Source organism: Microtus ochrogaster, chromosome 21, assembly GCF_000317375.1.
Source record: "Microtus ochrogaster isolate Prairie Vole_2 chromosome 21, MicOch1.0, whole genome shotgun sequence".
Classification (NCBI taxonomy): Eukaryota; Metazoa; Chordata; class Mammalia; order Rodentia; family Cricetidae; genus Microtus; species Microtus ochrogaster.
In genome coordinates, this window is record NC_022022.1 from 48967789 (window position 1) to 48979734 (window position 11946).

Below are 11946 nucleotides of genomic sequence, written 5' to 3' on the forward strand. Positions count from 1 at the left end.
CCTAGGCACTTCTCAATCTAATCAATTTGATAGTCAAAATTGACCAAGAAAATCCTCATGTACCCAAATTCTTCTTGGTTATTTCAGTGAATTAAAGGGTTTTATTAGCTTATTATAGTTCTTATAACTTTAATATCCAAAATAATCTAAAGCACCATCATCATTATCACCATCATTAAGTGATCTAATAAAGAATACAGCTATTTGTGTCTTACTGATCACTTGACATGTGGATTCTCATAAATTCCTTGTACCAATCTCATAAAGCAGACATCATGATTTACTAAATGAATAAAGCAAAGTTTATAAAATTTTAGCCAATTCAGCACCATGGTTTTGTTAGTGAACAGTAACATCAGATTAAAATCCCACCTCTCAGACTCCACTACTAACTTTCAAAAGGATAGTTATAGTTTCTTCGGATAGTTATAGTTTCTTCCTTATTTATCCACTTCCATCTCCATCGGAACTTGTGAAATGCCTGTACAGAATAAGCATACATTGATGATATTTCTCACACAGCCTAAGCAAGACCAGCAGTGTGACTGTCTTACGTGAATTGGGCTATCATAACCCATCCTTGTACACACAGGCTTCACATCTGTATGGTGTGACTCAACTATCAAGTTGGTATCAGAACGGCAAAGTTCATATTGGCAACAGTTCATAAAAGTTAGATCTTTAAAAATCATATTTTCATTGTTTTATCATCATTCAACTTAATTTCTAATACTTGTTGGTGGAGGCCACTTGTTTATTCCTGGCTGGCCAGACCATAAAATAATCATACAAAACTATATTATTTGCAATTACATATTAAATTAACCAGTTTCTATTGTTTTATATTTTATCATGAGACTTGTGGCCTACCGGCAAGGTTCCAACTGACAACTTGCATCTTTCCCCTCTGGCAGCTACATGGCGTCTCCCTGACTCTGCCTTCTTTCTCCTAGCATTCCATTTAGTTTTCCGTGCCTAGCTCTACCTTGACCTAACACAAGCCAAAAACAGCTTCTTTATTAACCAATGCTATTCACTGCATACAGAGAGGAATCCCACATCAATAGAGGACATTAAAATTATCTGTATACTATTTTTACAATTTTCCATATATAAAAATATTCTTATAAAATCAAAATTGTAACATATATATGTATATTATGGATGTACATTAACTGAGATTAAATGAAAAATCACTAGACATACTTTGTCCCACTGTAACACTGGGTGAAACTGGCATTGGTTATATACTCAGAAGAGACAGAGATCTGAACCTGTGCACTCAGGTGTCAGTTGTAGTTTACCATTTGTCAGGATATTACAGGAATTGTAATTTACAAAGGTGAACATAGAGGCATTTCCTACATTAAAACTCACAGAAGTTTAGTGACGTTATTGTCAAAACAAGTCTTGCATGCTGACAAGAGTTATTCTACTTAGGATAATGTACTTAAAAGAATTTGCATCTTTTCTTTACAAAATAAACATTCCAGAATTCTCACATTTTAATTAGTAGTTATGAAACAGTTGCTTTTTATGAGACTTTGTACTCTAGAGAGAAATACATTCTTTTATATAAAATTTATTCCTGAAAAGAATGTCCCTCACAACAATTCTTGTGCCGGTATGCTTTACAACATATTTCTAGTTTTATAATTACAGATCTTCCCAATGTAAGCTGTAAGGGCTTTGGAGCATATCATATAAAAGAAACATATGAAAATATGGGGCTGGAGAAGTTACTCAGCAGTAAAGATTTCACGCTACTCTTACTGAGACCCAACGTTCAATGTCCAGTAACTGCTGGATGCTCACAGCTAACTACCTTTAACTAGCCCAAGGGAATCCCATACCCTCCTTTGGTCCTAACTGGAATTGCATGCACTTCCAAGAACCAACATTGAGATATGCATAAAGAGGACAATAAAGTATTTTTTTAAATATTAAAATAAGTCACTTTTTTGAAAGATTAGTGAATGAAAATGAGGTAAACTCAAAACCTCCCAGTCAAAAAACTCTACAAAATATCTACATTATTATTGAATAAGTATGAAATATGAATTTCAAGATTTCACAAATGCAGGCATTTACACTTCTTTGGCTGGCTCTATGAATTTTTACCACTTGACTTTTACAACAATGACAATCATTAAGCATGTAAACAAAGTCTTAGTAAATATAACGAACAGACTTGGAAATAATTCTGAAGTACCATTTTGAATTAGGATTCTCAAAATGATACTGCATGCTAATTATGCAGCAGGCACAAATTTCAATAGCATTTAAAAGTTTTAACACCACTAATATATATAATGGAAAACAGTTTCTTAAAATGATTTTTAAGAAACATTTTTTAAAAAATGATTTTACTCTCATTCCTTAAAATGATTTTCCTGCCACTCATTTTAATTTTATATTTTGTATCTGTTGCATACAATTCAAACATAGTTAGGATTGTCAATGGATGCCTTTTAAAGATGTTCACAAGCACTTAATTATTTGCATAGGAATGGGTTAATGGTTTTTATTTTAATAGAAATATTGTTACTATGAAAAAAATGAAAACAACACTTTTGGATATGCAACATGGACCACAACCTATAGAGTTCAGAACAATTCTTTTCTCGACGTCTCAAAACAAATCTAAGATGATTTACAAGGCATGGAGAAAACATAGTAGTTACAAATGTTGTTTAACCTACTTTTTTTCTTCTACTCTTCCTCCTGACCCTAATCCCTCTACCCTCCAGCATTTCTTCCTAGTCTCCTTCCTTCTCTGCTTCTTGATAGAAAACATGAAAAATAGGTTTGGCAGTTTGTCAAGAATGGACATACAATGCTGGCATAAACACACATACCTGTAACCCTAGTCTTGCCAGAGGCTAAAACAGAAGGATCAGACTTGCTTACCACCATCTAAATATAATGAGGGACCCTTACCCAGGAAGTAAAACAGAGAGCAAGAGAACAGGGCATCTGCCACCTTCCTCTGGCCCTTGCAAGTGATAAACAAATTGAAGAGGGAAGAGGATGGCAAATGGGGGGGGGGGGCGGAGAGAGAGAGACAGACAGAGAGAGAGAGACAGACAGAGAGAGAGGGGGGAGAGAGAGAGAGAGAGAGAGAGAGAGAGAGAGAGAGAGAGAGAGAAAATTAGGGAGGAAGATAACAAAAGTCTGATTTTAGTATGTACCACTTCAAATTCCCTGCCTTACACCAACACCTGAGAAGATACCTAAATATCAGATGTAATCATTTACTGTCTTTTCACTCTGTGATTCCCCCCAAAATAAAAGCCACCCACATGTTCAATTTAAATGATGTAGGAATTATGAACAAAAAGAATTTACCCACTAAGGCGAGGATGTGAAATTTATTGTTTGAACTTATTTCTATTTCAGATGAATAATTAACCACTATAAAATTATTTAAGGAGTAAACTCTGTCATGAGGCAAGCCCACCTGGGCTGAATCACAAAATCTCCTGGTTTTGAATTTACAAGACTGCTCGAGCTAACCCCAGGGCATGGAGCTGAAGGGCAGCCAACACTGGCAAGACAAGCTGGAGAGGGCATGCTTTAAAACAAAAGAAAAAAAAAAAGTGTGAGCAGCACATGACCATGTGGCACACATTTTAAAGAATGAACCCTCGGGCCTGAAAATAAATTAATGAGTTCTGCCTCTCCTTTCCGTGACCCTTTCGTTTGGCTTTCATGGGAATTTGTTTTCTTTGTTTTAGGCTGAGCTGCTGGGTGAAGTCACAGTGGGAGCAGGAATCTGTGGCAGGGCTCCCGTGGCAAGGATTTCACAGGCCACCACTGAGCTCTTATCTCTTGAGTAATCCAAGGCCCGGAACTAGGCAAATTCACATAAAAGTCAAATATTGTCCTAAGAACTCCATCTCAGGGTTTCTCTTCCTGGGGGTATTCTCCTTTGACAATATGTTGTTCAACAAAAAGCTCATACAACTCATTATCACCACATTTTTTATATATATATTTCAAGGTCCGTTTTCATTAAATGATAGGCGATAACACTAAAAATGAAATGAGCTTGTAGAGTAGAAAATGACAAGAGCAGAGATCAAAGATGAACGTTTGACCAGAAAACCCGATACTCATGATGAGGTCAGCGTCTGAATCTCCTCTGGGAGCAGCCTGACAGTGCTGTCTACTCGGGTGGCAATCATTTGTTTCTGCTCCCTCATCTGCACTGTCATATTACCTGGCAGCTGGCTGAAACTGACCCATTTCCATTTCCAGATGGGTCACTGTGTGTGCTTGGCCTGAGTACATAAACTAGTTTCCCTTAGATTGGGTAAAACTGGCTTCTGCGTAGATTATAATCTATGACTAAGTGAACAAGCCTGATGCTCCACACAGAAGCTTGTCCTGGGGTAGCCTTGAAAACTAATTTTTTTCTACTGTTGTTTAAGCAGCATTAAAATAGCACAGAGTAGGAAGGAATAGTGGATATTGTTTTAAATTCCAATACTGGTGAGGGGTATCTTCATGAGTTCATGGCTAGCCTGGTCTACAGATTGAATTCAAGAATAGTCAGAGCTACATAGTGAGACCCTGCCTCAACAAAACAAAAACAAAAACAAAAACAAAAACAAAAAGAGAGCACAGAGTTTCTTCAAAACATATGTTGCTATTTGTTGCAGCATAGCTGTATGAAGTCATATACAGACCAATGAATCTTTGCAACAAAAACTTGCAACTAATGAAATATGAACAAAAGAGTTTGTTTACTGCGTGATTTACTGCCACACTGCAGGTCCATGTCAAAACTTTTCCTTTTGTTCCTTTTTCCTTTCTTTTCTCTTAAATTTTATTTTGTTTTGGGGATGGCGGTTTGCAAAGTCAGAGAGTGAATATAAAGGAATGGGGAAATGAATGGGATACAAGAGCCTGGTGTAAAAGCCACAATGGATAAATAAAAAGGAAGTAAAAAAAAAGTTGTAGTAGAAAAACCCCTGAGTTCTTATCTTTCTACACATAGGTGAAGACATATTCTCATCTGCCTCAGAGACGCTTTTTATCTTACTGTATGTTGTTTGATGTAGAGATGGATGACTTTTATGGAATCTTCCTTTCATTAGACAAAGATCTGTTACATTTATTTAAGCTGCAGAGTATTTCTTTAACTGTGTAACGGGGTGACACATTTGTCTATGCTGCCTTTGTTTAACGATGTAAGAATTAAGTGTTTAATTATGTAAAGACATGTTGCATTTGTTTGACCTTGCCTGTCTAAGGCACCAGAATAGTCTAATACAAAGCTGAATGGCCAATAGAATAGGCAGGAGAGGGATGAGGCAGAGCTGACAAATAGAGAGAAAGTAGGAGAAATCTAGGTTTGAAAAGAATGAGATAGAGACAGAGACCCTCATCCGAGCAACGGACTGAGCTTCCAAGGTCCAGTTGAAGGGCAGAAAGAGGGAGAAAAACGCAAGGAAGTCAGGACCGTGAGGGGTTGGTCCACCAACTGAGGCAGTGTGCCTGTTCTAAAGGGAGCTCACAAAATCCAGCTTGACCGGGTCTGAATGAGTATGTGATCAAACCGGTCTCTCTGTGGCTGACAATGGGGGCTGACTGAGAAGCCATTGATAAAGGCACTGGGACTTGTTTTTATGGCATATTCTGGCTTTTGGGGACCCTAGTCTATATGGATGCACAGCTCCCTAGGCCTGGATGTAGCAGGGAGGGCCTTGGAATTCCCACAGGGCAGGTTTCCCTGCCCTCTCTCAAGCAGGGAGGGGGAGGGAGGAGGGGGAGTGGGAGGAGGGAAGAGATTGGGAGGAGGGAAGGAAGTGTAAATATTTGAATGGAAAAATAAAAATAAAAAAAGGAAAAAGAAAAAATGAGAGGAGAGAATGAGGGAGATCATGCCTGGGGCAACAAGCCTGGCAAAAGGTAGAAAAGAGAAACAATTTAATTTAAGTTAAAAGAGCAAGACTGAATTAAGTCTAACCTAGACCAAGCATTCGTAATTTATAATAAATCCCTGTGTTTTGACTTGGGAGCTGGTTGGTGGACTAAAAGAAAAAGCCTGGTACAAAATGGTGCCCAAATTTCCACATAGGGCTTGAGATAGAAAAAAAAAGCCTGCACATGAAGTAGAAGCAAAAGGCTAAGTACAAACCCCTGCCACAAGATGAACACCCTTTCCTAAACCTGGGGCTGCTGGATGCAGTTCCTGGGAAACCAACCTTTGGATCAGCCTGCAAGCTTAAGGCTCAGCTCTCACAACACAGTTAGGGTCAGAGCCACCAAAGCTTAGGTGGAGGCCTGAGCAGTTGCTTAGCAGATTAAGGTTTTGTTATTCAGACATAACAGGCTAGAAACACACAGTAACTATAGGTCCAGATTGAAAAAACAAAACAGAACCTCTAACAGGTTCTCAGGTGTTTAAAAATGTACTTATGCTTAAGAAAGAAAGAAAAAGTGGGTATTAATGGTCATAGAACATAGTAAATAGTAAAGGATCAGCCACAAAAAATGGGAATATACATGGAGTCTGGGTCCTGCGTGTTGTATTAATTTAGAATTTTTTGAATGCTGATCACCAAATGACAGCTGCTGGGAAACATGGCATTGGAAGAGGGACTGCTGAAATAAACCCTGTCAGATACTTTAAAAATGCTACAGCTTTGAAATGGAAGTCAGAAAATGTATTTCTTTGGGAAAGAGGTTAATTTCTACAGGAAATGAAAGACTATGGATTCATCATGTTCAGTCAGGGAAGACGTCCTGAAAATATGGCTGCAGATATAAAGAAATAAACCAAGAACAAACTTCAAAAGAGTTGATATGTGTTTTACCTGTTTAAACATAAAACAAAAAGAAATCATCTTTGGCTGGCTTAAATACAGTGCACAGTCCATACTTGTGTCAGTGCAGATATGTATGTTACCATTGAAAGTTTGTCTGTTTTAGGAGCAAGAGGACCAGGCATCAATGTATCCCAATCTACTTCAGAAAGGATGATGAGCATCAAAAACCTTCCCTATGGAGTTGCTATCATTATGGCAAAGGTAGCCATTTGGGCAAGAAAATACCCTTGTCTTGATTCCTGAGACTATGCTGTACAAACTAGACAAGCATGGCACAAAGAAAAAAGACTATTGAATTATGCCGAGAAAAGACAAGATAGTTCTTCAAAATTTCTGCTTCATAGAAAAGTCTGTCAGATATTCTATGACTATAGGCTGAAGATGGTTGCCCCAACATTGAAGAGAAAACCTGAGTGCTGTCTAAGCCAGCAGATGTCTCTGTCATTCCTATAGTTTTAGAAGTGGCTTACGCTGCATTTTCAGACTACCCAGCTAATGTTATATCCTTCTTGGGTCTTTGCTGAAGGCGAAGACTGGAGAGTTATAGTTACAGTTTTCCTTAGTTACGATAGAAGGTAAATTAGGTACAGTGATTTGGACTCATCAAGACAGGACTGCTAATAGTGATTTCTCCAAATTGTTAAATACAATTCTTATTTGATAATAATTCTGATTGTATTTAGTCTTACTATGCTAAAATGAAAAACTTTCTTTTTTATACACAAGAGGGAACTGTTGTGGAATATGAGTTTAAGTAGTCGAAGATGTATTACATTTGTATATGCTGCAGAATGTTACTTTAACTCCGTAATGGTGTGACGCATTTGTTTCTGCTGCATTTGTTTAATGATGTAAAGATGTGTTGCATTTGTTTGACCTTGCCTTCCTAAGGCACCTGTTGTACTAAAAAGCTGAATGACCAATAGAGAGTCAGGAGGAGGACAAGGAAGGGCGGGCAGGCAGAGAGAATAAAAAGGAGAATTCTAAGCTAGAAAAGAGTGATAGGAGAGAATGAGGGAGATCACACATTGGGTAACAAGCCAGGCAGCTCGAGCCAGCTCTACATGAGAAGCAGTTAAAGTAAGATATACAGAAGGAATGAAAAGTAAAAAGCCCTGAGACAAAAGGTACATAAAGAAAAGCAGGTTAAGATAAAAGAACTATCCGGAAATGAACCTAAGCTAGGCCAAGCATCATAACTAATAAGAAGTTTCTGTGTCATGATTTGGAAGTTGGTGGGTGGCCTAAAAGAAAAAGCCTGGTACACACGACTGACCAATGAGAAGACAATGAGAGTCCGTGCTACACTAAGCTTGAGGTGATTACCTATATCAGCCCCCAACCCTAACTCACAGGTCATTTAGGAAGAAAAGACAAAAAGAATGTAAGAACATAAATTAGGAGTAATTTTTTGTCAGATGTGTCAGGGCTATTGCACAAATAATTGTAAGATACTCAAAACCCTGTGCAGAACCCCTTTTAGGTAAAATCCCAGAATAGAGGTGCATAGTTCACTTGAAGTCCACCGCTTACCTAAAGAGCTATTGGTAATTGATGGCTCCTGACTGAGCAAGACTAACTTTCCCTTTGGGGTGTGATCCCAGAGAAGCTACCACACTGCAGTTAGTGGGCCTACACCCACAAACATACAGGCTGAGCTAAGTGGACTCATTGGATTAAAAAAAAAGAAAATAGTGTTAGGAAAGTCAGGAAGAATTGGAGGGAGAGAATAGATGGGGTGACTTGTTCAAAATGCAAGTATTTTATTCATGAATAAATATTGTTTTAGTGTGGTAAGAACAATAATCGTAGTAATATAAATTTTGGGTAAGATTGAAATAAATCATATGTACATATTAAGGATTTTCTTATCTGTAAGTGACAAAAGTACATTTATTTTATATTAAAATTGAAGCCTTATGGTGTGCAGATGTCTTCTTTCATACTATGCTGACAAACATTCTACAACAAATAACCCCTTAGGATCATGTGCCTCATGGGTGCTCACAGTCATTTTATTCAATAGAAGGATTGCAGGTATAGGCTATGAAGATGGTTTCTGACTTTTCATCCATAACTGAGATTTTGCGCAGAAATGGACGTAGAAGGAAAGAAACAGGCCACTCACGGAGCAAAAGGCAAACTGACAGTTAACACAGTTTACTAAACACTGTAGGGAAAGATCCAAGACCCTTACTACCTAGTTTAAAGGATTTTTTCTTCTTGTGCAGATAGTTCTCCTCATGAAAACTATCCAACATGTCCAGAGAAAGTCCATTATCTGACTTTCTCTGCACCTCTGCATGTATCTCTGAGAACTGAGTTTCAAGGAATTAGCGGAGACCCAGAAATCTAGCTATGAAACAAACAAACAAACCAAACTAGGTTGTTTCTCTTACATACAGGAGTCTCAACAACACTAGCTATGAATAAAAATCCAAGCTAATGATTTTGGTATAAGCATGCTACACTGTCATTCATCATTCTTGACATAGTTGTAGGAATTTCTTTTTTATATGTTTTTAACAAATTACCACAATTTAATAATTACCAGTACCTATTATCTTAAGTTCACAAGTTCAGATGTATGTGTTTTGGTTTCTACTTAGGTTTATAAAGACAAACTATCAAATGATTTAAAAACTGTTCATTTGGGGAAACTTTGCTCTTCCAAATTTATTTACTGTTTCATCAAATTTAAGGTCTATAGACTATAGTTATAGAACTGAGGCCCCTATTTTTTGTTTCACCTTCTCTCTGCCCTTACAATATACAGATTCTCTTGACACATGGTCCAATTAATCTAAACTAGAATAGAATACACCTCAAAATGATTTTTTTTAAATGTTGTATCTGTGATCCTTGATATTTCCCTTTATATCCAGGAAGGATATATATGATTAAATGACGTCAGACCACACAATCTCACGATATTAGAATTGACTAATGTAAGACATATATTGCATGTGAAAATCCCCGTATGCACTGGTTACTGGTGGAAAAAAAAGGTAGGGATGAGTATCACACCATTGAATCAGTTGTCATGGTACAATTATGACTGCCACAGACTCCCAATATTTGTCATCTTGACCCAAATTTTCATTCAGTGAAAATTGCACAGTCATTTCCTAATATAGTGTTTACTTGATATTTAAAACAAGAGCCCATGCCAGGTGGTGGTGGCGCACGCCTTTAATCCCAGCACTCAGGAGGCAGAGGCAGGTGGATCTCTGTGATTTCGAGGCCAGCCTGGTCTACAAGAGCTAGTTCCAGGACAGGAACCAAAAGCTACGGAGAAACCCTGTCTCGAAAAAAAAAAAAAAACAACAACAACAAAAAAACAAGAAAACAAGAGCCCGTTACTTTGAGTAACAACTGAGTTTCTTAATATTTGAAACAAATATTTGTTTATCACAATGTCTTCAGTAACTCACTAAATTAAGTGAAATTATATCAAAGGCAGGAGAAATGTGTATTGGAGAAGACAATGGGCAGTGGGCCAATTCTGTCACTAGAAAGAACACATCCTACTTTCCAAGTACATTATTTTAGAATTCTTGCTCAACAAACCATACCTTCAGCCTATACAGAGGGAATATTTTCTCTAACCTTGAATATAACTCCACATTAATTACATGATCATACATTGTCACCTTATTTGAATTGAGGATGACACTTAAAGTGAATTCAAGGTTATATGTCATGGTAAATATATGAAGAATACTTATTAACTAAAAGACAGACCATATTTAAATGCTGCTGAATGTTTCCAGTTTTGAATTTTTGACATTCATGATGTTTTTATTCAAAATTTGTTCATATTTCTATTGATAAATTGTTCCAAAACTGTTGAAATACTGACAAGAATTCGCTCTTGTGAATTCTGTGGTGTATGACTAGAAAAATTTATATGCTTCTAAGCAAATTAGTTTAACAATCATTATAAAATTTAAATTTACTTTAGGATTAGTTGTATATTACAGTTCTAAGTTTAAACGGAATATAATTGCTAAATCTAAATAATTTTGGATTTCATGCAAATCATCTTATGCTAGTGAAACAAAGACATGTGTGTTAGAATTGTTATGTGTCTTTCAATTCTGTATATTGATATTCCCAATATCTAACTTCCCACTAGAAAAAAAGTTAAATTTATAAACATTATTGAAGAGAACTTACTTATGTTATTAAACATAGAGAAATTGAGCTGGTGCCCAACTAGAAGGTTAATGTCCAAGGTGCTGAAAGGTGGTTTGCATACTACACAGGTAGAAAAAAGTGAGCATTGGCATCTAGTGATAAACACTGTATAAGAGGGCACTTGCAAGTTTTACTGATACAACAGCAGATGGATGAAATCAATCACATATGAATTGGAATCAAGGCCAGTCCATGAGATGGAACCCACATCTGACAGTTTTAAAGGGTCCAACAACCAGAAACTAGATAGTTCATGGATCCTAAGGGAAAACAAATCTCAGTACAAAGAGAAATTGGGCAGAAAGTCTCACTCTTGACCAAGAAGCAGTTCATTATTCATACCTTCTGGGAAGGAAAGAATTAGTTATTCCCAGTGGAGAGTAACTTGGTAATCCCAACCATGTTCTAGGACTGACACCATGCTCAGGAGGAGTTGAACAACACAAAATGGGCTCTGTTGAATTAGGAGCGGCGGAGCTGTGTCCCCAGCACCCGGCCGCCTGCACGGCTAGCTTTATATCCGAAATAATTACACGGAAACTGTATTCTTTTAATCACTGCCTGACCCATTAGTTCCAACCTCTTATTGGCTAGCTCTTACATATTGATCTAACCCATTTCTATTATTCCATGTAGCTCACGAGCCGGCTTACCAGGAATGATCTTAACCTGCATCTGCCTGGAGTGGGGGAACCATGGCGACTCACTGACTCAGCTTCTTTCTCCCAGCCTTCTGTTCTGTTTACTCCACCCACCTAAGGGTTGGCCTATCAAGGGGCCTAGGCAGTTTCTTTATTCCTTAACCAATGAAATCAACAGATTGATATATGACACTCCCACATCAGAATACATGGAAACTGTATTCCATACTTCCTATGTACATTTTCTATGTACTTTTTGTTTTGTTTTC